The sequence below is a fragment of the Crinia signifera genome, chromosome 1, assembly GCF_055691185.1.
Source record: "Crinia signifera chromosome 1, ASM5569118v1, whole genome shotgun sequence".
Lineage (NCBI taxonomy): Eukaryota > Metazoa > Chordata > Amphibia > Anura > Myobatrachidae > Crinia > Crinia signifera.
The window spans coordinates 172,341,208-172,368,758 of NC_139217.1; the positions used below are offsets into that span (position 1 = coordinate 172,341,208).

A 27,551-nucleotide genomic window follows, 5' to 3' on the forward strand; every position below is an offset into this window, starting at 1 on the left:
GCGAATCTAGAATAATGGTAATGGGTGGTCCCAGATGTAGACACAATAGCAGGGGAACCTTTGCGCGGCGTAGCTGCGTGGCAAAAAGGGGGCATGGCCTCATGGGAAGGAGGCGTGGCATCACAAAAAGGGGTGTTGTATTACACTTTAGACCATACACAGTAATGCCCATTACACATTTTAGCAAACTCCGTAATACCCATTACACATAAAGCCACACGCCGTAATGCCAATTACACATAAGGCCACACACTATAATGCCCATTACACATTGTGCCACACATCATGATGCCCATTACATACTATATAACAAACCGTAATGCCCATTACATATTTGCCACATAAGTGCTGCTTACCTACGTGCTCATTGCTAGGGGGTTCTTGCTTGATGGCACCATAGTACCCATTACACATGATGCCGCACATGATTAAAGGGGGGGCGGGCTGAGGTGAAAGCATGGAGAAGAATTGGAGCGGAAACTGCAGGGGTGACAGTCATTGACAGCTGGGCAGAGAGCAGGGGGCTTCCCGGCTGTATTCAGAGCACTGCAGGTCACGGCTGTTTGAAATAATACCCCTTTCACAATAGAAAATGCAGGGATTTTCCCGGGAATATGGTCCCAGGATCATGCAGGGACATTCCCAGGCTGACCCCTTATACACCAGCCTAGTCCCTTCATTTTCTGGTATGAGGGGGAGAGACAACCACTCCCCTCTCCCTACCCCCCTTTAACCAACCAGCTATATCTTCGTAACCAACTGACCCATTTACATGAGACCAGTATCATATTAAAGAACTTTTGAGTTGGCTTTGAATGATTTTGGTCCCGTGAAACTGGGCTGTTTGGTTCCAGAGAAATCTGCCCTCAAAAACATAAATAGTCATGAAATTACATTTAAGAAATGAAAAAAAAAAAAAAAAACGGTTTAACCTCAATATCCCTGGAACCAATTAACCCATATGGATCCAGCCTGATATCAGATTGAAGGCCCAGCGATTTGGGTTCGACTGAGATCAACCTCGAGCTTCAGTGATGCCGAAGGGACAGCCGTTGAACTGGGTGGGGGTCGGAATTAGCGGGTCCCATGTTATCCTATAGGGAAAACGTTCCAGCTTTGCCTGGCCATATCTCCGGTTCCCAGAGGGCTAGAGACACGGGGCTATGCTCGTTGGAAAGCCCCTTCCCTCAGCTACAAAATGGGCTAATGGGTGGTCCTGTGCACCCCTGGACCACCCCCTAGATTCGCCTATGGATGTACTCAGTGCTATTTTTCAGCAGGAACTCAAGCCCTTATTCTGGTTGATGCGGGCGGACTGCCGTACGTATGGTCCATATGAGCAAATACCGCATTCTTTCGGGCGAGCGAGAGTCTGCCCAGCAATTGGTCTGCTAATGTGAAAATTGGTAGAATCCAACTTCAAAGGGAAATAGAGCTGTGTAAATATTTTTTTTGAATTGTATGTTTGTGTTGCAGTGAAAAAGTTGACACATGTCGACTCCTATGAATTGTGTATCATGTTTTCCTAACATTAAAAGCATTAAGGGTGTAGATCAGGCATTCCCAACCACGGTCCTCAAGGCACACCAACAGTACAGGTTTTGTAGATATCCAGGCTTGAGCACAGTTGACTTAATTAGTATCTCATGGATTCTGATTAAACCATCTGTGCTGAAGCCTGGATATCACTAAAACCTGCACTGTTGGTGTGCCTTGAGGACCGTGGTTGGGAATGTCTGGTGTAGATGGTTAAAAATTTACTAAATGGACACATTGAAACATGTGTATTTGGATTAATACAACATATAAATAAACATACCTTGAAATGGTGAGAAGTGTAGAAAGAGAACCTTGAAATGTATTTCAGTGCTGTGAATGGCTTACAGGTACTGAAACTAGTTATTTCACTAAATAGGCTGCAGCATTGGATAATATTGCAGTCAGGTGTATTCAGTTGTATTTGGCAATAATTAGCAGTCCCGGGGCGTCCGTACTCAGACGGAAACTCTTAAGAGTGGTATTGAGCACTCTTTGGCGTCCAACTGTTTTGGGCCAAAAATGCACTGTGCACTCGCCAAGTTAGGCGGTTGTCCCTCCGTGCAGTTTTAGTGCACACCCCCGTGTACGCCCAGGTATACGGCCCAGTTTTGCCCACTTTTCTGGACTCTCCCTGAAAAACGCCCACTGTGACCGTGCGCTTGCGGATAGAATTTTTTGCTCGGTGTGCTGTCGCCGCACATGCGCATTGCGAATGGTACGCATGAGCAGTTGAAAGAAAAAACTCTGTACCGTGCGAACGCGGTACGACCGAACCAACCAGAATAACCTCCTCAGCTCTCTAATTAAATATGACATCATCAGGAACTAACAATGTACTTTCCAGAAGATGTTTTATTTTAAAGTCACCTGTAAGTGCCTTTGTTTCTAAATACAATATATACATCTATCTCTCCCTCCCTCTCTTTATTATATACATTATTTTTTATTTAATTGATCTGCGCCGAGTTTTTTGGGGCATTTCTCTATTTATCTTCCCTCAAGGAGTTACTGGGATGAGGATACAGGTAGCCAAAGACATTGCAACATAAATTATGTCATCGCAGACCTGCACCATGGCATTGCATGGAAGAGGTGTTCCATGATGACAATTCTCAGAGAACAATGGCATACCTCCCAACATGCGAGATACGGAATATATTGTGTTCTACCTGGTATGTGTAAGCGGTGCTGCTAATCCTGGGGTCTGTCCAAATGGACCCCTGGGGATTACTACTGCGTGGGTATGGATAGCGCACTCAGGGTGGGTGTGGTGTGAGGTACAAAAAGAAATTGAAGTGAAGGAAAAGTGAAGGGGGGAAGATACGGGAAAAAAGAGGAGGGGAATAAAAGTAATTACCAATAATGATGTCCTTAAACGTATGTGTGATTAATCTATTGCTCTGAGGCAGTGGGGTGAGTTAAAGTTCTGATCTAGATGCCGCCACTCCACGAGGGGGGGGGGGGGGTTTGTCCCTGATCCGTGGTGTGTGGGGGCAACAGTTTGTGCCTGGATGTCTGGTCCAGGTGAACTCTAACTGTACCTGTATGGAGCCCTCACGGGAATCAGGGTGACAACAGGTCCCCTTTATACCATAAGTCTTTATGTGGACTTATGTCTCCTGGTGAGGTGTGCAGTCGGGTGTTAGTTGTATGATTCCTGCACCGATGTGTGCAGGTGGAGTCCTGGAAAAGGGAAAAGAGTTGTGCAAGTGGCGGTGTCCCGCACCTTGCCTCTTATCCTGTTCCTGTATGATGTCTGGCGCCATGCAGTACTCTTGTGTCTGTTTGCAGGGAGGCGCAGCGGTGCTGGACGTGTCGCCGGATGGTCGTCCCAGCCGGGACTCACTCCAGGGTGGATACGGCAACGCAAGCGGTGGGAAATGTGGTGGGCTGGAGAATGTTCAGTCCACCACTAGCAGTGTGCCCGGCTCCACCGACCCAGCATCCGGACCTTCACTTCCGGGTAGCGGTGATCGCAAAATGCCACTGGTCCCGGAGTGACGTCACAGGGGGTCAGTGCGCTCACTCTGCAGTGAGGAGACGATGCCTTGTCCGTGGTGGACAATTGTGGTGCTGGTTCCAACGTGTTTCGGCTTATAGGTCTTTGTCAAGGATGATTTGCAAAGGTGGGCAGTTTTTCTAGGGAGGGTCATTTTTCTATAGGTATTATGGGGGTTATTCTAGTTCACTCTTTCTGACAAATTCCTTCTTAGATGGACAAAAGCAGGTGCACTGCAGGTGGGGCAGATGTTACTTGTGCAGAGAGTCAGATTTGTGTGGGGTTTTACTTCAAAGTGAGATCTATAATGCAGTGTAAAAATAAAGCAGCCAGTATTTACCTTGCACAGAAACAAAATAACTCACCCAAATCTAATTCTCTCTGCACATTTTACATCTGCCCCACTAGCAGTGCACATGGTCCTATGTGAGGAATCTCTCAAATGCAGGAGTTTCCACTATTACAAATGCTGATCATGTATGTGCAAGAGAGTTCTAGGGAGGGATCTTACGGATCCCTCTCCTGGTACTTATAGTGGACAGCAGGCTCCAAAAGCTAAGCTCTAGTATGCAGCTTAGTAAATTTTGCAATAATGGCTACTACTATTGCAGTCCCCTGTATATACATTCAGGGCATACTTAGCAGCCTGCATACTGAACATTAATTGATGAGTAGGCCCCTAAGAATGTCTACTGATAGTGGAAATGCTGAGCTATCACTGAGTTTCAGATGAAAACAATATTACCTGGTTATATGCCATGTAAGTGTTGTACCATTTTTAATGAAATATTTGTTATGGATGTTATTTAATTTTATGTAGGCAAAGCAATTAATATGGCCAATCACACACAATAATACACTCAAAATATAGAAACTAGAAATACAAAGGGGGAGGGATTCACTAACATGGGAGTTCTATTTCACATGGGATGTTGCTATAGGCAACCAATCAGAATCAACTTATTTATTTAGCACCTTCTAGAAAATAATAGATGGTATCTGATTGGATGCCCATTGCAAAATCCCATGTGAAATAGATCTCCCATCTTAGTAAATTTCCCCTAAAGTGTTTTACCTGTAGACTACAAAATATATTTAGTAGTGTACAATTATTGAAGGAAGAGCTTAACAAGAAAAAGGATTCGATTTTTCTTCATGCTGATACTGTAGCTGTAAAATGATAGTTTGTATATACGGTCACAAGAATTTGACAGTCATTTTTTTTTTTAAACAATGCTTTACATGGCCACAGAGCTTATTAAAATTGTTAATAGACTTACATTAAGATATGGGACTTACAGGATATGCACCGTTCATGGAGAAATAGCTTTAGTGTGCTTTAACTTAGACTTGAACTTCTATAGTGATGTCATTTCATTGGCCATAAGAGTGCATGTGTCATCAAAGACGTGCATTCATCTCATACTCTCTAACTCTGGGGAAGAAAGAAATATCTGTTAGATTATGTGCAAGGTTACAACACAAGTCTCTTTTCTATGTTTTGTAAGCTGCGACCACAAAGAGGACCTTGTTTGTATTTAAATACTATGTTTAATACTATTGTAATAAGCTTGGCAGTACATCCGCAACTTGGTTTTTAAGTCAAATTGGATTCTTTAGAAAATATGAGGCCTGAAAATGTGATAACATTGCCTGGAGAGCAAGACCAACAAAATAATAAAATTACATTATGAACCCAATTAAAATTATGCAGCTACTTAAACTAATTATAATGCTATAAAGACTTTCAATGTAGTCTTTATATACTTTATGATTGCATTGGTTTTGACAAGAATGTTCTGTGATTATATCTAGCTCATTAACAATTTTTGTATTTTCAGGCTTTTTATGCATAAATTGGTACTTATGTAATATCTGGGCTCCCATTTTTCTTATGAGACCGCTTCCCCTCGCCACGCTTCGGGCACCGTGGCTCGCTGCGCTCGCCACACTATATAAAATCAACTCCATGCGTAGTTGGATAGTAGAGGTATGAAAAAATGGGGTGCATGTAACATGGGAGCCCAGATAATACATAAGTACCCATAAATTATAGGACATAGTTAACTTTTACTTGTGGTTATTGCAGTATCACAGAAATACATGGGACACTTCCCCGCACAATGTGTAATTATAGCTGGATCTCCTGCTGTTCATGGTGGCTCCGGACAAGAAAAATCATTGATGCCACTTTTGCAAATCATTTCAAGCTCTCTTCTATATGAAATTCAACACGTATGCAGGGGCGGATTGGAATGGAAAACCAGCAGTCTGAATGGGATTGGGTCTGTTGAAGAGATGATCAAAGGGTCTGTTTCTAGGTTGGACTTCCTTGCATCTGTTGCTGCAGTTGTGTGTTTGCAACTTTATTCTCAAGCCTGTCAACGCTGCTGTGTTCCCAGCTGTTACTTGAAACTAGGTGGCTTTTTGAGGAGGAATGACATGCAGCAACTTGAGATGACTGTAGCACAAGGAAGCAGTGGGGACAAAGTGTTGACTGTAAACCAGGGACAAGGGCTCAGAGTCTAACCCGCCGGTGGTCTTTACCAGGGAACCATGCAAGGGGCTTTTGTCTTTGCTGCGTCCAATGAGCAGGCCGCGCCCCCCTGCCCTGGTCCTCTGTGTACTGCTACCAATGAGCTGGTATGCTGGGGATAAAGGATCCTCGGGGAGAGGTATACTGGATGACTTTAGAATGAAGATGGTATCAGTGTAGTGGTGACAGTCTGGAAACCGAGGATGGTATTAGGCCTGGAAGCCTTTGAACACTGGAGATGTGTTGCCTGGGAGCCAATAGAGATGTGACCTGGGAGTCGATGATGACGTGGCCTGGGAGTCAATGGTGATGCGGCTTAGGAAGCGAGGATGATGTGGCTTAGGAGCTGATGATGATGTGGTTTAGGAGCCGATGGTGATGTGGCTTAGGAGCCGATGATGATGCGGCTTAGGAGCCGAGGATGATGCGGCTTTATAGCTGATGCCGATGCAGCTTAGGAGCCATGGGTAATGCGGCTTAGGCCTTATGCCTACTAGCAGAGACCTGAAACACACAAGTACTACTTGGGAGCTGATGGTGGTAAACAGCAGAATGTCTGGCAGGTGGAGATAACGAGGAAGTTTGCTAGCAGCAGCACAGGTATCACTGGGAGAAATAGCCTGAGCGCCTGGGAGCCTTGGACACTGAAGTATCACAGGGAACAGACAAGTTGTTCAAGGCGATTTCAAAGTGCTGTGGGCCAGATTATATCCCCCCTGCCTGTCTGTGATTGGCTGCAAGTCGCAGCATCATTTAACCTGCGAAGTACCTGTGCACACCTTGAGCATGTGATCGAGTGCACAGGTCAGAGGTCAGGGTTATAAGCTAGCACATTGGAGCAAAACTGTCAGCTGACCAAGGTGTAATGGTGGCACCCATGCAATGGGGAATCGGCGTGGAAGCTCGTGGGACACCGGCCAGGCCCATGGAGACCGCAGGAGACTTCCCGCCATGGACTACACCCGAGGACAGAGCCACTTGCAGATCTGTGCTGTGAAGCACACCAGTGTGAGGGTAAGGGTGGGCACCGAACACCGTTTTGGCTTGGATGGATTTTCTTGATGGAATGGGGAAATCAAGCGAGGGGCGTGCACATTGTCAGCATCTATCTAACCTCTCCTCAGTACCATATCCTTTCCAGTCAATGAGATACTGGGATACTGGATATGACCGTATCTGTGACGAGACTTTAGAATCTTGTTGACTTCGAACTCCACTCCATGGTTAGTATGGACTCTGGGGAGCACAGGAGACAACTTTTGGAATCAGTTAAGAATTAATGGTCGTAGCAAGGAAACATGGAACTAATTCGGGATTTTCAGGTAAGTTGTTAGTTTTATTTTATAGGCTACTGGATTTATTCTTTGCTCTACGGAGAACAGAACAATAAACCTGGGGGCAAATTTCATTGAAGGAACACGTAAATTCAAGTTACGTGTGGACAGCCATACTTTATCTCCGGGGTTAAGACTTGGGACAGCACGTTGGCTTCAATCAGCAAAAAATGTATCAATGAAACAGAAAGCGATAAGAAAGTTTCCAGTGGCAGTGCGCTAAGAAGCTGCCTTGTGGTGGGTATCGATCTAAAATGGTGACCCCCAACACCATTGAAAAGACAAATAGCAAACAACAAAATAAGAAAGTCCCCTCCACTGGCGCTTCAGATAAAATAATACGTCCCTCCTCTAAAAGGTACGGCCCTCTTCTTCAAATATATAGGGATAAGACAGTACACACATGTTAAATTCCGTACGCCCCTCTTAATGTGGCTACGATCCTCTTCTCCGCCTCAATATACAGACAGTGTTTCCATAGACTGCGGGATTCCCTGTACCTCCTCTCAAGATGATCACATTCGAAAGGTGGTGTCATATTAGGACACGGGTCCCCCAAAAAATAAATAAATTGCATATAGTGTACAACAATTTATTACAATAAAGAAAACGGTTACAATACAGGATAGGCAAAATGGGTGAATGTCCTGTTACCCTAGGTGGTGGAGGAACATGGAACAGATCCAGTCCTCAACCTCGCAAGAAACAAACGGTGATGCTGGATCTCACCGCTGGCCAGATATCAGGTCCAAAATCATCCTAGAGAACACAATCCAGAGTCCAGGCTTCAAGCGCTTTCTACCTCCACTGAGGTCTTTTTCAAGAAGGATATGTATGGGTATTACTGTTCTTCAGGTGTCAATCGTGACCTGCCTATCTGCAAATGCTCTTTACTAACTGGAGACATGGAACAAGTTACAGCCATGGAAGAAACTCTGGAGTACACTTTTCTTTGTTTCTCAAGCATGCTCTGATGGAGGCGGAGATCAATCTTCACACATAGGGAAATTAATTAATCTAGTCACTCAGGGAGGTCGTGAGCTGCAAGCTCACCCTTAATTCTGTTGGATACGCTCAACCAGAATGCTGCTGTCAGGACATCATTATTCCACTGAAATTCAGAAGGAAGGCTTGGAATTGGATCACATATTGTCCCATGGACTGGGGTCCTTGCTTGACTCACAGATTATCAGTTGCGGCTGAAGAAGAATGGCTGGGTTAATCAAATATCTGACGGAAGGTCTGAATAAAGTGTATCATAATTTGCCAGCAAGGGGTCAGATTTTTCCCGCAGGGGTGACACCCAGTTGAGATCCGATCCAGTGAGTAGAGAGTTTATATAAGCTATATTGATTTTAGCCGTGGTGAAGTTGTGAGGTAGTAACTCAAATTGAATCTCACACTGGTTGATGAACCCTGTGCAGGTCTTGGGATTACCATCATACTTGCTGGGTACTGGGAGTAAAAGATGAGAGCCCTGCTGTCGATGATTGCTGTCAGCATGGCAGGACCCCTGTCTTAGCAGCTGCAGATAATAGCAGCCCCTGGGGAAGTGTACATGTACCTCCCCCCAAGCCTGCCCCCCCCCCCATGTACCTGGGTTGTCCCTGCTGTTGAAAAACGGATGTTGCGATGTTCTGATGGTCGCGATGTTCCCAACCAATGTTTGAAAAATATATATATTTACAATTATTAACAAAAAATATGTTAATGGTGGGGCCCCCACACATTTGTTGCCCAGGGCCCCCACCGGCCTTAATCCAGCCCTGGTATCCATTCTGGTTAAAACATCTTGAAAAGCCACTGTCCCACACTTTGGCCGAGTCCATCGGCCTTGATCAATCTGTCAACGCTGCTGAGTTCTGTGTTCCCAGCAAAACTGGAGGTGGGAATGTTCAAGGGAAACAATATACAAGTCTAGTAAAAAGGCTGAAAATTGAAAACAATATCTGGAGTAGATGAAACCTGTGCAGGCCTATAAAGATTATGTAATGCCTTAATAAATGTGGTTGATGTGAGTTTGCTAAAACATTTGAAGCTGCAATCATGCTTTGTGCATCTGTAGATGCCACCATCGCTTGCACAATTAAAATTTTCACCATGTTGGATGCCAACAATACTTCTGAGTATGACCTCCAATGTGTGCAATTCTATGTCTCTATATGCAACCACTTTCAGCAACACTTCCTTACTATGCTTTATCTGAGTTTGATTGGCCAACCCCCTTTAACATCCAACACTTTTTTTTTTTTTTTTTTTTAATGTTTTTATTGGATTTTTTATTTCAGTAGCAATACACATTACAGTTCATTTGTATTGTCAGATATATCATATTATTATATTATATTTAAAAATAAAACAGTTTTTTATTTATACAATATAAAACTCACATAAATAAAGTTTGTATAACTAATATACATATATAATTATAAGTATGGAAAAATAAGAAGAAAATAAATACACAATACAGGATATTAACTGAGTTGTATAAGAGGATCAGATAAAAATATTTTAGTTTCATACACAAGTAATTTTTTTTAGTGAGATGCCTAAAGTTTCAATAAAAGATTCCTAAATAAAAAGCAACAGATTATACTTACGATAGTGCCTTTTTCTTCGGAATACTTCATGGCAGTATTACATTGGGTTCATCCCACTCTCTCTCCCAATTAGACAGGTAGTTTTTTTCCCCAGGATCTAGCTCCTCCTTTTCCTCTCCCTATATAGCTGAACACCTCCCCATCATCCAAAGTCTTTTGAATGTCTCCGCCCAGATCCTAGGGAAAAAACACAGACAGAGGTAAAAAAATATGGGCTACCATGAAGTATTCAGAAGAAAAAGGCATTATCGAAAGTATAATCCGTTGCTTTCTTAATACATCATGGAAGCCATTACATTGGGATGTACCAAAGCAGTAGGGAGGGTTATACAGTACCTCAAGCCAAAGCTTGCCTCAACACTTAGAATAGAATAGAATACTTTTATTTGTTATTAACAATACACTACGATCAATGCACTGTCAACAAAATTTTCATACAAGTACCTACACAAAAGAACATTAAAAGAACAATTCCCATTTCATTTCTTTTCATTTAGCATGCGAACAGCAGTTGGAAAAAAGCTGTTTAGCATGCGCTTTGTACGTGCCGGGACACTACGGAACTGTTTTTTCGATGGCAAAACACTTCACTTCCAAACTGGGACTCGGCAACATCCAGAGCATAATGGCCCTTATTCTGATTGACGCGGACTTTACCGCATTCTTACGGATCGCGTCTTTTCGGCGTCTGCGCATGCGTGGAGAACGCAACGCGCATGTGCCACGCCTTGACTCCGTACCAGTTCGGCCAAATCCCGTACAAAACTGTTCCCCGCAATCAGTCGGGAAATATGGGCGTATTATGGGCGTCATGCGGAATGTCACATGGGCGTAGTTTCAAAGTGGGCAAAACGGGGCGGAAACATGGGCGGACACGGGGGAGTACACTTATGTTGGGGGGCGTACATTCGGATAGCACTCCGAATGCACGCGATCAAAAGGGGAAGAAATGTGCGGTGTCCACAAGTGTACTATTGCTTTGCGGACACCACTCGTTCATGCGGTAGGCGAACGTACGCCTAATGACTACAAGCATTAACACCTGAACCCAATAGAATCTAACTCCTTTACTCATTACTCACTAATAGGCCGCTTGTCAGTGCTTTAATTGAAACCATTGCTGCTTCAAGGAACCCTTACTAAACACCCACATATCCTGTACTTGTCAGACACTTTAAAACTGCTAACAATGGACATGACAGAATATTAATACTAGCAATACACATGTGTATTCGACATGTACTCATGAAACCACACATTTTTGGGTAAAGTAAAAAAATTTATTTCTATACATGTCACAGTCAATGCCACTGTGATGCAATGACCAAAAAATACAAAATCAAAAAAATAAACAACATGGCAGGAATGTAGCAAAATAAATAATAATACAAAACAAATATAATTGCACACAGATGGACTCCAGCACCTCCTATGTGCCACTGCACATGCAGCCAGTGGGAAATGAGGATGCTGCTGGCCCTTCTACAGCAGGGCAACCTGCACCTGACCATTCTACAGCAGGGCAACCTACACCTGGCCCTTCTGCAGCAGGCCAACCTGCAGCTGGCTCATATGCACCATCAGCAGAATCATTTGGAACACAACTGGGGACTTCACAAGATAGTACCATGGCCATCACTTAAAGTACAGCTGACAGTAATGGCAGGCAAAAGAGGGCAACAGGGGAACCAAAAAGGACATATGAAGCAAGGGCTCATCTGGTTACCCTCAGCACGTGATTGGACACAAGAAGCTGACACACACAGCACAATGGAAGATTTGGGACCACATAACGGTGGAGATTAATGCAGCCACAAGTTCATTTGCGACCACGTTTGGCCTTGGTAGGCTCCTTGGCCTGTGCAGCAGCTCTTCGGGGACGGCCAGATGCTGGGGCAGGTGGAGCAGATGATGTTGAGGGGTTGGCTGGTCTACCCCTCCTGCCAGCAGGGAGTGTTGCCGGTGGTAATGCACCAGAAACGGATGACATTAGGACCCTGTTGCTGGTAACCATCTCCACCATAAGCTCATTATGGTGGAGGAGGAGATCATTTTGGCGGGTGGCTTGCTCGGCCAGCACCTGAGCACTTGCAGCCATGGCCTGATGTGACTGAGCCATGGCCTGCATGCTCGCAGCGATGGCCTGCTGGGTGCTGACCAAGCTCGCCAGGATCTCCTCGGTCCTATGCATCCGTTCTGATGCCAAGTCTCCCTGCTGGTTGATGTCCCCAAGCATCTGGGCCAAGGCGGCCAAATCGGCTTGGGCCGATGGCTGCTGCTGCACAGGCCTACCGCTGGGGCCAGGTGGCACGGACTCCTCCACCTCCTGAGCAGAGTCGTCACCAAGCGGTGGGGTGTCTGTGGAAAAAGATAAACACAATTAGGAGACATTCTAAGATAATTACTTGCACAAGTTTATGGCATGACCAATATTTACCTTCCAGCAAAGACGCAAACACTTCAGCTGGGGCCTCGCTATCCATCGTGCTCACCCCCCTGATCTCCTCAACTGATATACAGCTCTCGGCCATCAACTCCAGGGGGGTGAGCTCTAGCCCTGATGGCATGGGCCCGGCCCCAGATGTCTGGCTGTGTTCCCACCGCTTGGTCATCTTCCTCTTCAGGTTGGTTTTGAAGTCCTGCCACCTGCAATGTAAGTTGACATATTAATACATGTCACTCCAGATGTTAGCTGTTGCAGCCATTGCTCTGTGCTACATATTACGACATGTGATTAATGTCCAAAAGATAATATTATATGCAACTATGATATCCACCGTTACAATACACATTCACAATCACCCTACTCTAACTCTCACCGAAATAACATGGCAATAATGTATGTGTATCGTAACAACCTCACGGGCCATTTGCTAAATCCATCTAAGCATCAATTCAATCATTACTTGGCTATTACTGGGCACATGTATGACAAAACAACTTGCCTCTTCTTCACATGGTCCGTCTCACGAACTTGTGGCGCTACTTCATTAATCTCTGCCGTTATCTGTTCCCAAATCTTCCATCTGCGTGTGTGTGTCAGCTTCTCCGATGGACACTCAATCCAATCACGTGCTCGGGGAACCAGGATGGCAAGCTCCTGTGCTTCATATGCCTTATTTTTTTTGGGTGGTTCCTCTGTTGCCCTGGCTCTCCCCTTGCCACGTCCTTGGCCACGCCCCCTGTCACGTGTCGCTGCACTTGAAGTGCTGGCCATGGTACTACCTTGTGAAGTCCCCGGTTGTGTTCCAATCAATTCTGCTGATGGTGCATATGAGCCAGCTGCAGGTTGGCCTGCTGCAGAAGGGCCAGGTGTAGGTTGCCCTGCTGTAGAATGGTCAGGTGCAGGTTGCCCTGCTGTAGAAGGTCCAGCAGCCTCCTCATTACCCACTGGCCGCATGTGCAGTGGCACATAGGTGGTGCTGGAGTCCATCTGGTCAAATAGTTGCTGCAGATCTGGGTCCACCTCTGGTTGTGATCCAGACATGTTAGCAACAACATGGTCACCTTCTAATACACCTTTATATACTGTTTGTGTAGCCTGTTTGGCGGACATCAGCGGCAGCTGCGTTCCGTGCGTGAGCGTACGTCGCTGTTTTTTCGCGCCGCATACGGTGGCGGAAATTCCATTGTGTAAAACCTGGCGAAAGTTCCACATGAAATACTGGGCACCAATGCTAACATTGCATAGAATCTTCTGATACACCTGTGACTATTGCACAATACACATGCTATTTGCTAGCATGACATGACATTTGATTCATGACTACTGTGGTATTGTGGCGTTTGATTGCAAGCTAAAAGTAGCCCAATCCCTTAGATAATCCAGGCCACAAGTCATGCAATACTCATCTCTACTGTTATAGACCACACATGTGAGAGCCCTATAAATAGTGACTTGCTGCTGGAATCATTTGTCTCCAGATCTGGACTTGTCAGGGTCTAAGGTAAGCTCTTCCATGCTCCTTGTAGATATGATATCCATTAACAATGTAAGTGTATGAATGTATGCACAATTGCCTCACTGACTACAGATTGTTGGGCCAGCAAAGTGCGTGTAGCATTATTGCAACATGTCACATGTTCACTATTTCACTCACAGGTCTTAAACCTGTGTGGGTTTCACAGGTCTTAAACCTGTGTGGGTTCATCTATTGCAGGACAACATGTCCCAGCAATAGATGAAATGTCTCATAGTACATGATGTCGGCAAAAAATGCTGACACCTTTATCTGTGTGTTTAGGACGGTGTGTATTGAGTTCATATTATTGTTACATCATTATAGAGTCAAATGGATCTGCGGGATTTCACGGGGCGGCCATCTATTGTACGTATTGAAGCCTACAAATCTAGTTGTAGTCGGATATGGCCATTATGTGCATAGGTGCATCAGTATTTATGTTCATTTCTTTATAGGTTGCTGAAGCAATGATGCGCTACATGGAGAGGAGGCTAAGGGCACTTGCGGCTCTCCCCACTCGTCGCCCAAGGAGGCCAGGACGTGCTAGAATCTATCGCACACGGGTGACTCTGTTTGCTATGCCCGATGATGAGGTACTTACTAGGTACCGGTTACCGCCACATGTAATTCTGGATCTGCTCACGTTAATTGAGAGCGATCTGGAACCTCTACACGGGATCACGACAGCAATTCCGCCTCACACACAGCTGCTGGCGGTGTTGCATTTCTGCGCCTCAGGATCATTCCAACAAGTAGTGGCAGTACTTGCTGGAATATCTCAGCCGGCCTTCTGCCGAATCCTGAGGCGTGTGACGTCGGCCATGTTTAGGCGCAAGGGGCACTTCATGGCCATGACATTTGCCACCGAGACCCTGCGCAGAAGCCAGCAGGCCTTCCATCAAATTGCTGGCTTCCCTAATGTGATAGGGGCTGTGGATGGCACCCATGTACCATTTGTGCCTCCATCTCGAAGTGAGAAGATATATAGGAACCGCAAATTGTTCCACTCACTGAACGTGATGGTGGTATGTGGCCCATCCATGGAAATTCTCTCCTTCAACTCGAAGTTTCCCGGAAGTGCCCATGACTCTCATGTTATCCGACAAACCGGGATTTGGCAAAGACTACAAGAGCTGGAAGGCCGTGATGCGTGGGTTCTGGGTGACTCCGGTTACCCATGTACGCCCTGGCTACTTACGCCGTACAGCTCCCCAGCAGCGGGCCCACAGGAGGCATTCAATCGGGCGCATGTTGCCACCAGGCAAGTGGTGGAGCGCTCAATTGGCCTTTTAAAGGGACGATTTAGAGTGCTCCACCGCACTGGTGGTGACTTACAGTATGCGCCTGAAATGGTGTCGAGGATCGTGGGCCTGTGTGTATGTTTTCATAACATTGCTGTGCGGCGTGAGATACCCTTTGATGAGTGGGAGGTACCATCTGAGCCGCAAGATCCGCCCATGCGCCCATCCCGCGCCCCTGAATGCCGGAGGGGATACCAGCTGCGGGACTCTGTGGCGCAAAGATACTTCAGGTACATTTTATCGAGTTGACAGAACACACCAATTGTAGTCAAAATCAGCCCTTCAAATAAGTACAGTGTGTTAGTTGTCAGTGTTACAAAACTAAAATTAGCCAGCCTGCCCTCCTAATGGCAAAGAAATAGGAGATATTTATCATATGTGCTTAGTTTTGGGGGAAGTTCAATATAGGTGCTAATTATTATACCTTGTACAAGGGATCTTATGTGTTTGTTATATCTTCATTATTGTAGTTGATACTATCCCTGATGACTGGTGAGTACATTGATTTATTCTCTAATGTGTTGGGGATTTTTTCCTGTGTTGATGTATGATTTGTTTGCAGATATATATATATATATATATATATATATATATGATATTTGAATTTATTCACATGTTTCAACATTTCAAGGAGCAGGCAGGCAGGCAGGCAGGCAGGCAGGCAGGCAGGGCTGGTGTATAATGCTGGTCTCAGGATACCTGCAAGTATGTGTATGTGTCTTTGACACATAAATGTACGCATACACATAGATGCATAGAGTAAGTAATGCTAACTACAGCTATGCGTTGCTAAGCTATAGCACGCGTTGCTTGGCGGAGCCAGGCGTCATTGGATTTGCTAAGTGCATACACACTGTGTTTTATATATATCAGATTTGTTCATTGCCATACATCAGCACTACTGTTTTTAAGGCATGCGAATTTGTCACCATTTGTGTTGGCGCAGAGACGCTGTTCATGTAAAGATGAACAATAAAGTTATTAACACAAATAACTGTGATCAACCAATGCCACCACCTGATTGGTTGATAGATGCCATTGTTAACATGGCGGAGACACGAAGGGCAGACCCCTTTACACATGCGGAGCTGAGGGTTCTGGTCTCCGTCATGGAGACAAGGCTGGGCCGTGCGGGGCCCTTTATAACTAACCGCCATAAGCGGAGGGCATATGCTGCGGCAGGGCGCCGTATTTACGCCCGCACTCGGGTGCGGAGGTCCCTCGGGCAGCTCGAGAGGCGGTGGTCGGACCTCCGCAGGCGCCAGCCCCAGCTATTGCAGCAAATCAGGGGCGAAATTGCTGAATGTGAGTATTTTAGCTATGAAATTTCGCAATTACAACATAGCATATATAAACAATAACATGTGTCTCATGATAAGTGGGTGTCCATGGGTTTAAAAGTCCATAGACTGTTATGTGTGCTACTTCCTGGTTAACATGCAGTCATGTGGCTTTTATATGTAATGACATAGCATTGAGGATTCTGATGCATACAATGTGCCAGATCTAATATGTGTTACACATTGATAAATGCCAGGGTTGTAATGTTTGAACAAATTACTAACAATCACATAATAATTTAAATGTCTCATTTTTGAGTCCATTAACAGTAAGGAGCTACTTGCCTGCATCGTTTGCCATCATTATCACCCTTCCATGTATGTCTTGTTATGGATTAATACATGTGCCCCAATGACCCGACATTGACCATGATTTTTTTTTCTACCACACAGCACGAGCCCGAGGCCGACAGGCCCGTGAAGAGGCCGAGGCAGCCCTGGACCAGGAGGAGGCCCAACACCCAGAGGAGGAGGTGGCGGCAAGGGTGGAGGAGGAGGAAGTGGAGGAGGAGGAGATGGTGGAGGAGATGGTGGAGGAGGTGGTGGAGGAGGAGGAGGTGCCTGAGGAGGTGGTGGTGGAGGAGGTGGAAGAGGAGGAGGTGTTGGTGGCGGAGGAGGAGGTGGAGGAGGAGGTGGTGGTGGTGGAGGAGGAGGTGGAGGAGGAGGAGGTGGAGGAGGAGGTGGAGGAGGAGGAGGAGGAGGTGGAGGAGGAGGTGCTTGTGGTGGAGGAGGTGGACGTGGTGATGGTGGCAGAGGAGCTGGCGGAGGAGGGGGCTGAGGAGGCCACGGTTGCCCCAGAGGAGTCAGATTCAGAGGGGGAGGAGGCGTGCCAAGCCCCGGAGTCCCAGCAGATCGGTATGTTTACATAATGCATCATTCATGAAGTAGTTGTACTGGTATTTGTTATGTAGCACTGGTGATTAAAAATTGTGTTCCAATACTATTCATATAGACCCCAAAGTGGGTAGCTACAGATACAGGTACGGGTTAGATGGGGTGTCCAAGGCATCCCTTTAATCCAGGACACCTCTCAATTACACAGGTTTGTGGGATGGGTTGGAGCTCCATTTTGAATGCCACATAACCGTTGTAGTTAAACAGGATCCTGGAGTAAAGGGATGAGTGGATCATTTGTGGATTAAATTCACCTGCTGCAATCGTAGATTATGACCCATCAAATAGTGGAATCTATATTGTTGGTGAATGTTATTTATAAACTCTAGGATGTATGCTATAAATGGAGTATGGCCCGGCCTACCTTGGAATGGAGTCAGAAGTTGCCAGTGTCCCAGGAGCCTCCTCTACCTAAACACCCCCTGTAGTTCAGATTGTTTTTTTGCCCTCACAGAATTGTAGGTTGGTTTAGACAGAATTATGATTTTGAGGATGTGTACTGTGCATTCCTGACATTTGCATAACTCCCATGCCACGAACCATCACTGAACTTAGACTGAGCAGATTGTGACAAGTTCTTATTGACGGAGGCCATGACATGCTTGTCATTGGTTAGTCATGGGTGGGTTGTGACTGAGAAGAAACACTATGACTGTTATGTCTTCTGCAGAGTAAAGGGTAGAGGCAAAAAAAGACAGTATGTAGTAAATAAGTTTGCATGTATGTATTATGTATGTGTCATATCTATTTATCTATGTGTGTCTCTATCTCTCTACATAGATAGATATATATATATATATATATATATATATATATACACACACACATGTCACCTAGCATTTGTGCAATTTATGTCGCAGTATGTGAAATGTATGCATGAATAACATGACTAATTTTTGCCCCTTTGACATGCCCACAGATGACACCACACCGGCAGATGAGGGGGTGCGTGGGGCCCTCCTGCGGGCGGAGCACCACTTGAGGCTCCTGCTAGCCGACCTGCAGGACCTCAAAGATCTGCTTATTTAATTTATGTTTTGATATTTTTTTATTTATATGTTAATTGTTTTTTCTAATAAATTCTTTATGCAAGTTCACAGTTGTTGGTTTTCTTTGCACATTAAACAGTATATGTGTAGATTGTTTATAATCTTTTACACAGGGTCTAATACAAACCATTGCACTTAAATTGCTGTAAGGGTTAATGTGTGCAATGCATGTGTTAGGCATGCTTGTAAGGATATATTGGCATCTAATTGATTCCAATTCCAAATAAGCAGTTTTTTATGAGGATAGGTAATTGAATAAGTGGGTCATGTGATGTCTTGCAGAAGATACTTAATAGTGGGTTGTTTGGCGTAAATACTCCGCTTACGTGCGGTAGCACCGCTTGGCTCCCGTTCGGATGCGGTATTCCCGAGCATACTCTGTAATACTCTGTAATACCGTGCCGAATCGGAGTGTTTCTCCCGCACACGCATGGTTTGTATGTCGTCCGTAAACACGCCCTGTTCTTAAAGAGTGAGTCCGTCCGAATGCGGAGGACACGTGGGCGTTTCTACGGACGATGGCCGCATGCGGCAAAACACCGTAGCGTGCGGACCGCTCCGTAAGAATGCGGGAATATCCGCACCGATCAGAATAAGGGCCAATGTTTGGAGAAGGTGTGCAGAGATGACCAAGTGGCTGTCTGGCATATCCCCTTGGCTGAAACTTTCGCCTCTTTTGCCCACGAAACTGCCATTGCCCTTGTTGAGTGTGCTTTAATGCCTTCTGGAACCACTAAATAGTTTGTTTCGGTGGAAACTTTGCTCCTTGTGGAATAACAAATGAAGCTTCCATCTGTCTAAAACTGGCCAACCTATCCAAATAAATTTTTATGGCCTTGATGACATCCAGGGTATGTAAGTTCTCTTCCTTCTTGTTCAAAGGATTCGGGCAAAACCACGGCAACACAATCTCTTGATTCAAATGGAACGACGAGAGTACTTTGAGCAGAAAAGATTACTTGGTCATAAGTACCACTCTGTCTGGAAATATCTTCTGATATTGATCTTTTATGCACAAGGCCTGCAGCTCACCCATTCTTCTGGTCGAGGACACTGCCACCAGGAAGACCACCTTCCAAGTCAGGAATTTCAAATTAACTGTATCCAACGGCTCAAAAGGAGCCAACATTAATATATTTAAAACTAAATTAAGGTCCCATTGAGGAACCATAGACCTAATCCTTAGTCGAATTATTTTATTAGCCTGGCAAAATCTCTTTACCAGACTATGCTCTGCAAGCCTTCTGTCCAGTAACGCACTCAAGGCCGAAATATGAACCTTCAGTGTGGATACTGCTAACCCTTTGTTGAATCCATCACAAAGGAATTGTAACACGTGTGATATATTTGCTTTAGGAAAACAATAACTTGTCCTTGGACCACTTCGCAATTGTCTTCCATATTCTGTAGTAGATATTCAATTAAACCTTCTTCCTGGCTTGAAGAAGTACTTCAACAACTTCAGGGGACAAATTCTTACTCTTTAACTGTTGCCTCTCAATAAACAAGCTGTCAAACACAACTTCTGAGGCTCCTGACAATTGACAGGACCCTGACTGAGGAGATCCACTGATACTGGCAGGAACAACTGATCCGCTATTGCCATACTCTCCACCATAGGGAACCAAGCCCTTCTGGGCCAGTACGGTAACACAATTATAACTTGTGTCCTCTCTGTCCTCATCTTCCATAACACTCTGTGGATGAAAGAAAATGGAGGGAAGACATAGGCTGGGGAGAATATCCGCCTTTGAGATAGGGCGTCCACTCCGCACGACCCCCGTGTCGGGTATATGGAAAAGAATTGAGGGAGCTTTCTGTTGGCTGATGATGCCATAAGACCTATTTCTGGCTGACCGAAGTGATTTATTATCAGCTGAAAAACTGACTCCTTCTACTCCCACTCTCCTGGCACCACCTGCGACTCAGGAAGTCTGCCACTTGATTGCTTTCCCCTGGCACATGCAATGCTGATATCGATTGAAGATTTCCTTCGGCCCATGTCATGATACTTTGTACTTCTTCTACCAACACTTGACTCCACGTCCCTCCATGCCGATATATATATTTCAGCTCCCTGTGATTGGATGACAAAGCCGCCTCTTGAGATGACCATAGCCCTTGACAGGTCTTACCTAGGCCATGTGCCCCCCAGCCTATGGCACTGGCATCTGTGGTGATCACCTCGTATCTGGGACTTTCCAGCGACAATTTTCATGCCCTTAAGCGCTCGCTTTCCCACCATATCAGAGAACATCTTATATCCGCAATTTTTATTCTTCGATCCAGAGCGACTTGCCTCTTCGTGTAGCCCAAGAGGAACCACTGCATCGGTCTCCTCCTCCACCTTGCCCAGGGGATGACATCCATCGCAGAGGCCATCATGCCTAGCAAACGCATCGCTGTCCTTAATGACACCCGGGTGTTCTCTTGAATTACGGAAATTAGCTGTTGGATTTTCTTGCATCTCTTCTCGGACGATATCTGGAAGGACACTGTTTCTATCAATATTCATAAAAACTGAATGTTTTGTGCAGGAATAAGCTGACTCTTCTCCCAGTTCACCAGCCACCCGTGGTCTTGAAGAAATTGTATGGCATAATCTCTTGCTGCCATAACCTCGCTTTCTGAGTGGGCTGAAATCAAGAAATCGTCCAAGTATGCCCATATCATGATCCTTTCTTAATTTTTCTATTAACACCACGAAGACCTTCATAAAAACACGTGGAGACGAGGTGAGGCGGAACGGCAGGCAAGTGAATTGGTAGTGCCCTTCTCCTATGTGAACTTTAGGTACTTCCTATCGCAGAGTGCGATGGGAATATGAAAGTAAGCATCTTTCAAGTCGATTGATACTAAATAATCGTTCCTTCTGAGACCCATCAGGATAGACTTGGTAGTCTTTATGTTAAATTTTATTTTTCTTATTCTGTCGTTCAGACCTCTTAAATCCAGTATGGTTCTGAAACCTCCAGAAATTTTTCTTATAATGAAGAGATAGGAGTAAAACCCCAGCCTTTTTTTTCTGCATATGGGACTTCCTCAACTGCTCCAGAGTCGATTAGTCCCTTTAAACTTAATTTTAGAGCTTCCCTTTCTGTCCTCAAAAGAGGAAGCTTGGAACTTAAAAATGTTGCCATTCTTGTCCTTGAAAGACCCTTCAGTCGGTACCCCGTGGCAACCAATGCTAGCACCCATCTGTCTTGAATGGTTTGTTCCCAGGTGTGACCAAACTTTAACAGTCTTCCTGCCACTGGGGCCTGCTCCACAGGATATGCATTGTCACTGCTTTTGACCAGTTCCGGAATTTTCGCCTCTCTTCTTGACAGATTGGCGAAAAACGCTTTGGATATACATGAAGCGTACCTCTCATGAAATGACCTACCAGGCCTATATGCTCTGGCTTGTCTGAATGACTGTCTGGCCAAATAAGCGGGAAACCTTCCCCTTCTGTCTTGTGGCAATCTTATGGATTTGCCCCCCAACATTCTCTGGATCATCTGATCCAACTTGCTCCCGAAAAGAAAATCCCCTTCATATGGGAGAGTGGCCAATTAAGTTTTGGAGTGAGAATCAGCAGCCCACGATTTCAACCACAGGGCTCTTCTGGCTACAACACCTGATGTTAGTGATTTAGCCAAAAAGTCCAGCACATCTAAGGAAGCCTCGCAAATATAGTCCACGGCTAACTGGACTTGAGTCCGATTTTTACTGATCTGTTCACGCAAAGTCTTATCTTGCAAATCTTCTTGCAATGATGTGCACCAAATTCTGAGTGCTCTGGAAAGAGAGGCTATGGCTACTCCCGACTCCACAGACACTGAGCTGGAAATATGTAACCTTTTTAAAGCATTCTCCATTTTCTTATCCATTGCGTCCTTTAAGGAAGCCCCATCCTCTAAGGGAATAGTCGTTCACGTAGTAACCTCCGACACTGCAACATCAATCTTAGGGATGCTACACCACTTTACAAAGTCCACAACGACCCCACTCTCTTATCTGCATTCAGCCACTCCTTAGACAGTATATCCTTGACCACTTTGTGTACAAGGAAACACCTGCCTTTCCTAGATCTGTCCTCAAACATGGCATCAATCTCAGATTTAACTGGTTGCTTGTAGTTAAGAGTTTTATACACATTTTTTAACACCATTTCCACCAATTCAAGGTTAAATAACCGTTTATCTTCCAGAACTTCGCCTTATTCTGCACTGGAATCACAAGATTCTTTATCCGAATAAACCTCTCCATATCCACACTCCTCATCCCTATCCAAGCTGGTCTGAGACCTAGACCATTTGGTACTCAAAAACTCATCTTTGGTCACAAAAATTTTCTTCATCCAGCTCATTCACTCAGAAATTTGGGACAACACACTGGGGCTTTCCCCTTTCCTAGTGCAATCCGGACACAAAACCTCTTCTCCTACAAACAATGTATCACATGCAGGACAACTCTTGGCATTCTTTTTTTAAAGGCTTTCTTCTTAGGTGCTGAGGGCACACTAAAAAAGAGAAAAGAATACACTAACTAACTATCCATTCTATGAGAAAAATGATAATAACCAGTCCTCCAAGAGGACTTACCTGGGCAGCGGTACTACTGCTTTTGCAGAGGCATCCTCCATGATAGGAATGATGAGACAGCAGCACTTCTGGCTTTTGGAACGCACGTGGCCTGCTCCTGGAGCGCAGGCCGTGCTCGAAGTGCGCCCGCTGGAAATGAACACACCTCACTTCCGGCACCGGCTCCCGTGGTCGCAGCTAGAAGACGCTGCTGCATACAGTGACCACTCCAGACCTGCTGCCTCTATGCCTCCCCATGACTCCGGAGCTCCGGCTGCCTTGCCCCCACCGCTGAAGGACACCCGCCGGATAGACCGCCTGGCCATAGCAAGGGTAAGACACCGCCAGCCCTGCCATAACCACACACACCAGGTCAGAACAAATAGGGTAAGGCATACCAGCCCTCTACCCATGGAAAGTCCATGCCACCAGCCCGGACCATATAAAAAAAGGGGTTAAGGCACCGCCAGCCCCCTGTGCTGCCCAGGATCCAGTAGCATAACCTGCTCACTGGATATATAAAATAACAAACACTAACCTAACCACCTGTTTACAGACAGAGGAGACAGGAAAAATACTATGATGTTGGGGAGGTGTTCAGCTATATAGGGAGAGGAAGAAATTACCTGTCTACCTGGGCGCTAGCCTGGTGACCTATCACCAATACATCGATGACATATTATTTTTGTGGAAGGGGGACTCAGGATCCCTTGATATATTTTGTGAAAAGCTTAATGATAATGAGATCAATATTCAGCTTTCCTTTCAAATTAGCTGCACAGAAGTACATTTTTGGGATCTTCTTATCTATGTTGATGATGGACAGCTGAAAACCAGAAACTATGAAAAACCTACGGACAGTAATTCATTCATAGACTCTAAAAGTAATCATCATGCGAATTGGTTAAAGAGTATACCAACCGGTCAATTTAACCGGATTAGCCGTAATTGTACTGATTTAGAAGTATTTCAAATACATGCAGATAAATTGAGTAAACAATTCATCGAGAAAGGATACAATCACGGGATGGTCCATAAAGCAAGAGAGATGGGCTCCCAGGCAATAAAACAAAGAGGAGCCATAGTAGCTGATAAAGTTTCCGGCACACAGAAAGACATCGGGGTTTGCTTTGTGACAAAATTTACTAGTCAGTCAAAACAGATTGAACAGATATTTAAGAAGCATTGGGGTCTACTTAGAAATGACCCAATATTGAACAAATATGTAAAAGAGAGACCCACTTTTATCTACCGCAAGGCTCAGAATCGTAAAACAAACTAGTCATGAGTGCTATCAATACTCCCAACCCATTGAGCTATATAAAGTCAAAAGGCTTCTACCGATACGGCACATGCAGTATGTGCCGGGCATGTAAAGGAACTATGAAGGTAGTACACCAATATAAATCAGTGCATAATGATGAGATGCACGATATTGAAGGCTTCATTACATGCAATACAAAATTCGGTATTTATGTATTATCTGGGCTGCCGATTTTTTGATTGTATGCCTTAACTTAAGGCATGCAATCAGATGCGATGCGATGCGATATCGCATCGCATACGACCATATCGCATGCGATGCGATGCGATGACCCGATTTTTCCATAGGATTCAATGTTAAAATGGACTGAGTCCATTTTAACATGGAATTCAATGGGAAAAAGGGGTCCTTTTCATACCCCTACTATCCAAGTGGGCATGGAGTTGGATATAAACCTGTGGCGAGCGTAGCAAACCACCGAGCGGTATTCTGTGTCCGCTCGCCACGCTTCGGGCTCGGTGGCTCGCTTCGCTCGCCACAGGTTTATATCCAACTCCATGCCCACTTGGATATTAGGGGTATGAAAAGGACCCCTTTTCCCATTGAATTCCATGTTAAAATGGACTCAGTCCATTTTAACATTGAATCCTATGGAAAAATCGGGTCCATCGCATCGCATGCGATATGGTCGGATGCGATGCGATGGACCCGATTTCAAAATCGGCAGCCCAGTTAGTATATAAGTACCCTGTCACGGCCGCGGTTAGGACGCGCCGCTCACCTGTTCATCTCCGGCGGCGGGGCCTGCGGGCCATCCGTCTGGGTGCAGGACGGGGAGCACGGCGTCTAGGTCTTCCGACCGCGACCATCCTTCTGGGGCCTGCGGCACACGCGTCCAGCATGAGAGCTAACCAAAGTTGTTTGTCTCCAGTCCGGTCGCCGCCATGTTGTTGTAGCCAGCCAATGGTTCAGAACCCCAGTTCAGCTCCTCCAATCAAGATCTGCCCTGGGGTATAAAGCAGAGCCCTCTGGGGCATACAAGCGCCAGTGCTTTGTTGTCAATCCCTGTGGAAGAAGCTTCAGCCTGTGCTCCTGCCCTTGCCCTGTGATATCTTTCATCCCTGTCTTCGTTACCTGCAGTTCAACACCTGATACCTGGATACCTGCGTTTGCATTCTGCTCCCAGCCCTTACAGAGTCACACCTGTTTCCTGGACTTTGCAATTGCATCCTGCCTCCAGCCCTTTCAGGTTTGCTACAGTGTCTCAAAGCCTCTACACCTGTTGCCAGTCCTGCGTGTCTGTTGACACATCTACACTCCTGCTGTCGACCAGCTGCACCTGTTGCCAGCCCTGCGTGTCTGTTGACACATCTACACTCCTGCTGTCGACCAGCTATACCTGTTGCCAGCCCTGCGTGTCTGTTGACACATCTACACGCCTGCTGTCGACCAGCTACACCTGTTGCCAGCCCTGCGTGTCTGTTGACACATCTACACTCCTGCTGTCGACCAGCTACACCTGTTGCCAGCCCTGCGTGTCTGTTGACACATCTACACTCCAGCTGTGGATCCGCTGCCCTTGTCGTCAGTTCTGCGTGTCGGTTGACACATCATCACGTCTACCTGTGGTCCAAGTTGCATCGACTGCCAGTCTTCCGTGCCTGCTGACGCCTCATCATCCTGCTGTCTGCCTCCGCACCTACTGCCAGTCTTCCGTGCCTGCTGACGCCTCGCTATCCTGCTATCAGCACTTCCAGCTACTGCCAGCCCTCCGTGCCCGCTGACGTTTCTCCATCCTGCCGTCTGCATCAGCACCTGCTGTCAAGTCCTCGGATGTCGCTGACTTCCGGCTTCCGCTGCCCACTGCCGTCAGCTCCCACAGCTAGCCATTGTGTTTCCCTGTGAACTAACAGAGACTCTGGGATCACTCCCATCATTCTGGACTTTCAGTTGTTGCCCAGGTACTTCACTGGGTTCCCCGATCTACAGTTTCATATATGGTCTTGCCTTCTCTTATTGGTGCTACAATAAAGAGTTATATTAAACCTGCTATTCTCCAGTCTCCTTCAAGCCACAAACACCCAGCCTCCAGGCCTCAGACAGATCCACGAGGTACCCCTAGCGTGACATACCCAAAATTCTGTGTCTATTTGTTAGAATGTACTTGCAAGAAACAGTATATAGGAAAGACCATAAGACAACTGAAAGTCAGATTAGCTGAGCATTGCAGTAATATCGGGAAAGCGTTGGAATCCCATAATGTATTGTTACATTTTAAGAAAATACATGAGGCAGTTTGAAACATATGGTGAATTTTTGTGGCATAAAAGTTGTTCCGGACAATTGGAGAGTACTGTAAATAGAGACAAAAGATTATCCCAATTGGAAATGCGCACCATTTACACCGTAAAAACTATTGAGCCCTGCGGTCTAAATGTGGGATTCAAGCTTAAATGTTTTTTATGAGATAATAATTGCGGGAAATGGTCCTAATTGATTTTATTCAACTTTTATCTCAATTGATTTTTATTTTTATTTAAGTTTTAATCCTATGTTGTGCTATGGAAACATGTTGGCTTAACGTTTTTCTTTTATTTTTGTTGAATGTTATTATTACAATCATCACGGAGGTCCAGTCCTGTAAATCATCATCCTTTGAACCATTGGAACTATGTATATGTGAGGCGGTATGGGGACTATAAAGATGAGCGGCCGAGATGTGCGGCTCAACCGCCAGAATTATCTGCGTTACATAATCCAGAAGTCCGGTGATGCAATATTGGACCTGGAGCTGTGTCTGAAGGACCGGAAGTCCAGTGACGGGCTTCCTTGATAGGATGTGGATTTAAAAGATGCCGTCCACAATCATTGACACCTGACGGTTTTAGAATTGAAAGAGAAAACCCGGAGTTTGGAACGAGACATTATTGATATGTAGATGCGGTATTAGTATTGATTTACATAATGTAAAGAAAACGGCTGTATATTTAATATGTTTTTAACATTGTTGTATAATTGATGTATGTTAATCTGACCAATTTTGACTAAATTGTATCAGTATTTGGGGTGGTGTGATTCCTGCGTGTTTTATGTAAAGCTGATTTAGCATGCCTATAGGAAACCGGTATAAAAACCGGGTAGAGACACTCAGCCTCCACACCTTGAAAA

The 27,551-nt window shown here is 45.3% G+C and overlaps 1 long non-coding RNA gene across 2 annotated transcripts in view; it reads right to left on the minus strand.

The window, feature by feature from the left end:
• Positions 1-27,551, minus strand: part of LOC146064077 (uncharacterized) — a 66,865-nt gene that overhangs the window by 14,405 nt on the left and 24,909 nt on the right. For both annotated transcript variants that reach the window (XR_014471742.1, XR_014471744.1), the window contains exons 2-3: positions 10,009-10,185; positions 4,838-4,973 (exon numbers count right to left, since the gene is read on the minus strand). This is a non-coding gene — a long non-coding RNA (uncharacterized LOC146064077). The remainder of the gene's footprint in view (positions 1-4,837; positions 4,974-10,008; positions 10,186-27,551) is intronic.